At 39.1% G+C, this 5,995-nt stretch overlaps 1 pseudogene across 1 annotated transcript; it reads left to right on the forward strand.

Annotated features, from left to right (window-relative positions):
- Positions 1–506: 506 nt before the first annotated feature.
- Positions 507–4,999, forward strand: LOC306888645 (extracellular calcium-sensing receptor-like; annotated as a pseudogene). The gene is made up of 6 exons: positions 507–702; positions 901–1,195; positions 1,385–1,896; positions 2,039–2,260; positions 2,575–2,696; positions 4,093–4,999. The product of its transcript is annotated as an extracellular calcium-sensing receptor-like (transcript).
- Positions 5,000–5,995: the final 996 nt, after the last annotated feature.

Here is a 5,995-nt window from a genome sequence, read left to right on the forward strand (position 1 = left end):
CATTAGACAAAAGCATCAGATATTACATATTTACATTTTTATAGAATAAAAGTCGGACAAGTTAAACAAGTACAATGATTTTACTTTTATTATAATTTATAGCTGAATTTAGAGAATGCTTTTCAATCACATTTTTGTCTCACTAAAACATAACAGGTTCTGAATAGGACAAGACAAAAGAAGAAAGGGCAAATAAAAGCAAATATAAAATAAACATGCATTAATTTTGACTAATTTCTCTTGAAGTTGACAGGTAATCTAAAAGAAGAGTTAAAGAGAAGACAAGTCATGATTTTGCTGTTTTGAAACTTTATGATACACTTGAGACACATCCTTTCATTGACTGATGTGAAATATTAACCACACCCTCTTATGTTATCCAGTAAAGATTTAGAACATATAACAGAAGTGGTTGGTGGATATATAAAACAAGATGTAATAATGAACTCACATTTTGAGTGGTTGCTTGCATAGCAGGAGAAATTAATGTTCATCTTTTATTAACAATGACACTACTGTGTATTACCAGGCTTTTCCCTGCTGTGTGGTCTTAATTTAGGCACCTGCATACTCCAAGGTGACCCTCATCTCCCTGATCTTTTCGAGGATGGAGACTGGAGGGGCTTTCACCATTCATTACTATGTGAAGACAGAGAAGCACACCTATACTAGACGGCCACAACCACTAGTTTGCAGTGGCAGGTTAGAGTTTGATTCAAAATTGAAAATAATTCTTAACAGAGCAGGGCAAAATGGGTTAAATTGGCTGTGCTGAAATTGTTCATAATTTCTTTTATTATAGAAAAACTTTTTAATTATAAGAAAAAATGACTTAATTAGAAGCCGACGAGAAAAACTTTATTTTTTTCATAGGAAGCTATTATGTGTGTATTTCAACAGCATGGACTTCCGAGAGCTGCGCCTTGCTCGAGCCTTGCAGTTCACTGTCCAAGAGATAAACAACAGTTCCGATCTCTTACCGGGCATCACTCTAGGGTACCACATATATGACTCGTGTGCTTCTGTGCCAATGGCGATTAAAGTAGCTTTGCAGCTTGCCAACGGACTAGATCTGGTATTTAACGACACTGATTCCTGTGCAAAATCTGCTGCAGTTCCCGCGCTTGTTGGTGATTCTACTTCTACGCCGGCTATAAGCATTTCAAGACTTTTCGGTCCTTTTGGAATTCCACAGGTGCTTGCTCAATATGATTTCCTAGTCTTATTTACAGGGGAAAAAAATTAAATAAAATAAAAATAAAAAATGCTTGCAATGTTTTAAAATTTTGACCATTACAGTTCATAAACTGGAGAAGATTTGTTTTGTGAATCGACTAGTCAATATGTTTATTAATGTCATTCCATGCTTTATTGTGCTTTAAAGGTGAGTCATTACGCAACATGCGCGCGTCTCAGTGACAAGCGGCAGCATCCTACTTTTTTCAGGACCATCCCCAGCGATCACCATCAAGCGGCAGCACTGGCACGGATGGTCAAGCACTTCGGATGGACGTGGATCGGAGCTGTGCGCAGTGATCCAGACTACGGGAACAATGGCATGGCATCATTCCTGAAAGCTGCTGAGGAGGAGGGAATCTGTGTGGAGTATTCTGAGGCCTGTCTCCAGAACAAGTGCAAAAATTTCCCCTGCTGACAGAATTCTGGGAAAGTTCATTCAGCTGTAGTCTAAAACGGCAGACAGGTTCGTCTAATGGTATGCCAGCATGTGATGGCACAGAGGACCTGCGCGCACTACAGAACCCGTACACAGACACGTCCCAGTTGCGCGTCACAAATATGGTGTACAAAGCCACATACGCTATAGCTCATGCCCTCCATGGCATTGTCTGTAACGAAAATCAATGCGACAAAAACATCAAAGTTGAACCCCAACGGGTAAGTTTGCTTACTTTTGAAAAACGTTTCCAAAACAATATCAAATTGTTAATACAATACATTATGTGTACATTTAGCCTATATAAAATATATTCAACCACACCAGTTTTATTTCTTTTATTTTTTTACATCCATCATGTAGGTTTTAGATCAGCTCAAGCAAGTGAATTTTACTAAAAATAATTATTCCGTTTCATTTGACACCAATGGAGACCCTGTGGCCACATATGAACTTGTGAATTGGCAACTTCAAGAAGACGGTTCAGTTGATTTTGTGACAGTGGGTCAATATGATGCATCCAAGCCTAAAGGCCAAGAATTCAGTCTGAGCAGAGATGTCATTTGGTATGATAGCAGTCAAAAGGTATCCTTCCCCTTCTTCAGTTTTTTATTTATTTATTACTTATAACCATATAGACACACATTAATTTTGTCATGTACTTAGATTAAATAAATTGATTAAAAAATCCTTAAAACCAACTCTACATGACAATGACTAAGACTACTTATAGAACATTACGAAGCATACCAAAAGATAAGAAATAAAAGCAGAGAAATTCATTATGATGAATTTTGTCCTTTTCTTTTAAATATCTGGGCCATTTTGTCAGTTTTATAACATTTGTACCCAAATACTTCATTTCTGGCTCTGATGCTGTGTCTATCTGTCACTTGCAGGTGCCTGTGTCTGTGTGCAGTGAGAGCTGTCCTCCAGGTACGAGGAAGGCTGTGAAAAAAGGAAGACCTGTCTGCTGTTATGACTGCATTAACTGCAGAAGGAGAGATCAGCAATGAGACAGGTATTTTAGAAATTCTTCTAAATAAATTATAAATATTTATGGTCAACTGATAAATCAGTGTCTAAATGAAAGAAAAGAATCTTTAAAAAATCTTCTGAACAAATGTTCAAAGTTCTTAGAAATAATTTTACACCATAAATTAAAAACCCATTGCTGTGATTGGCTAACTTTATCGCACCGTATCCATGCCCCCCTCTCTTTTATTGTATGTTGTGTGTTTTGATACTCGAGATGGTAAGCGCTGTGGTAGAGCTATATGTGTGAGCCAGAGGCATAACAATTTGAAACAATGCAACCACAATTGCAACAGACGGTTTCAGCTTGGTAACTGTTTTTCTTGTTTAATTTCTTAATTTCCTGTATATAGTTTTAAAGTACTGTTTATAATAATTAACAAAACAGTCCATTGTGAAATGTGAAAAACAAACAAGAACTTTTATTGGATTGCTTATGTAATTGCTCATGCATCACTTTCAAATACCAAGCAGTGAAGCAGTTTTGTTAAAATATTGTAATAACTGTAACATTATATAAAAAAAATATATATATTATATATATATATTGTGACGAGTCGGCTGCCTCCCCCCTGTCCATCATCACCACCCAGTCCCGTATTCGCCGCCCTTCACCAGGCTCCCGACGGGAGTGGGTGTGTGAAAGAGGAGGGGCGCTGAACACGCAGGGCTGGCGGCGTGTGATGAGGCGCACCTGATGTGAATAAAGCCTCATCACCGCCGCCGTTTAAACGCCGAGCGCGCCTCTCCTCGGGAGACTGGTCTCTTCCCCGTGCATGCACGCTGATGTCCTCGTGGGTCCAGGAAGGGAGCGTCGAGGAGGACTGCCGCACCCGTTAGGCGGCTGACGGGCCAGGATGCCGGGCCGCCGAATCCCCCAGAAGCGGCGGGAACCCAGGAGGTGGACGAAGCCGCGCAAGAGACGCCGCCGCCACTCGCTCCCGGCCCCGAGAGTGGAGCGCGTGCGGCCACCGGACTCCGCCCCTTCCCTGGACCCTTCCCTGACGAACACTACCCTCCTTCACTAGCCCCGCGGCACAACGAGGACACCAGATTCCCCGTTTATTTGGACACTTTCCCCCTTTGGACACTTTATTTTATCCCTTATTGTTTAATAAAAACCTCTCCGAGGCTTGACGCCACACCCACTGTGTCTGTCGTTTGCTCCTCCCGCCACAATATATATATATATAAATAAATATACACACACACACACACACACATATATATATGTAAAGGCAAATAAGCATGATATAATTGACCATTCTTTATAGTTGGTCATTCTAAAAAATATATATATATTAGTCTGATAATCTGTATGTCTCCATTTTGTTCTTGTGGTTCATGAATGGCTGTTATGCACTGATCTCTTGATCTTTCAGATTCTTTAGATTGTCACAAATGCAAACCTGAGTATTGGCCCAATAAAGAGAAGGACAAGTGTCTTCCTAAACCAGTGGAGTTTCTCTCCTGGGATGAGATCCTTGGGATTATACTGGCTGCTTTCTCTGTTGCTGACTCTTTAGTGACCTTAAGCATAACTTTAGTGTTCTACAAAAACAGGACCTCTCTGATTGTAAAAGCCAACAACTAAGCTTCCTGCTTCTCTTCTCATTGTCTCTGTGTTTTCTCTGTTCACTAACTTTCATTGGTCGACCCACTGAGTGGTCCTGTATGTTGCGTCACACAGCATTTGGGATCACTTTTGTCCTCTGTATCTCCTGTGTTCTAGGGAAGACTATAGTGGTGTTAATTGCCTTCAAAGCTACAGTTCCAGGAAGTAATGTTATGAAATGGTTTGGTCCTCCTCAACAGAGACTCAGTATTTTGGGCTTCACTCTTGTACAGGTCCTTATATGTGTGCTTTGGTTAAAAATGTCTCCCCCTTTTCCGTATAACAATATGCAACACTACAAAGAAAAGATCATTCTAGAATGCAGTTTAGGATCAGCTATAGGTTTCTGGGCTGTACAGGGTTATATTGGCTTGCTAGCTTTCCTTTGCTTTGTTTTAGCTTTTCTTGCTCGAAAGCTGCCTGATAACTTCAATGAGGCTAAATTTATCACATTCAGTATGCTCATATTCTGTGCTGTATGGATCACCTTTATTCCAGCTTATGTTAGTTCTCCGGGAAAATTTACTGTAGCTGTGGAGGTCTTTGCTATTTTAGCTTCAAGCTTTGGTCTGATTCTCTGCATTTTTGCTCCTAAGTGTTTCATTATTGTCTTTAGGCCAGAGCAGAATACTAAAAAACATTTAATGGGTAAAGTACCATCAAAAACTCTCTGATATGCATCCAATTGCCAACTGCTTAATATTAAATGGCAGACATTCTGTAATGTTAATGTACCAGTTATTAAACCACAGATATAACTATTTCATATGTTTGTGCTATATGTGTATTTTTCACGTGTTTCTGTTTCACGTGTTTCTGTTTCACATGTTTCTGTTTCACGTGTAACAGAGTTCTGCAATGACAGTGTATTTTTGTAGACCAGGATTTTTCCATTGGATTTTGTTATTATTATATTGGTCACACTTTACAGTAAGGGTACATGAATAATCATGTACTAATGCCTAAATTAATACTTAATTCAACACATACTAATGATTATTAAGGGAGTTAACTAATTATGAACTATCCTTAACTACAACTGGAGTCATACAGATTCATTTATCAACTAATGGCTTGTTATAGTTGATTTTAACATGACTTTACTTGAGAGGGCCCAATCATAATGAATTCACTGTTAACTACTTACTAAACTCAGCTCATTATTTATGTTATACTTTCTGTCAAACACACATGTACTAACACAGTGAGTATTCAGCCTGGTTAAGAGATGCTGTGTGGATTTTCAAGAAGTCAGAGTGCGGAGGTACAGGATCATCACGGCTGTGTCTGGATGGAGAGTTAACTCTTTCCAGTTTCAGCATTTCTTTAGGAATTGTTCTACAGATGTTCTTTGTGGGTTTTGGGTTTTTATTTTTATTAATCTGTGTATAAGACACAATAGGGTGAGTTTAAAGGGAAATAGATGAACATAAAACAGACAAGATCAGTCATTAATGTATTTGGTATTTTCTACACTTGATGAGGAGGATCAACTAATCCTTTGCCACCCAATAATGTTTATGACAAAGCTGAGGTTGTCAATGTCAGTCCTCTGTCGTGTGTGTCATGTGTTCCCGCCTCTTGTGTCCATATTTGGTTCGTTTCCTGTCCTTGTTATATGTTATCATTAGTTAATTCTTGTCCAGCTGTGTTTGTCTCATTAATTATGA

This window comes from Barbus barbus, assembly GCF_936440315.1.
Source record: "Barbus barbus genome assembly, chromosome: 22".
Taxonomy (NCBI): domain Eukaryota; kingdom Metazoa; phylum Chordata; class Actinopteri; order Cypriniformes; family Cyprinidae; genus Barbus; species Barbus barbus.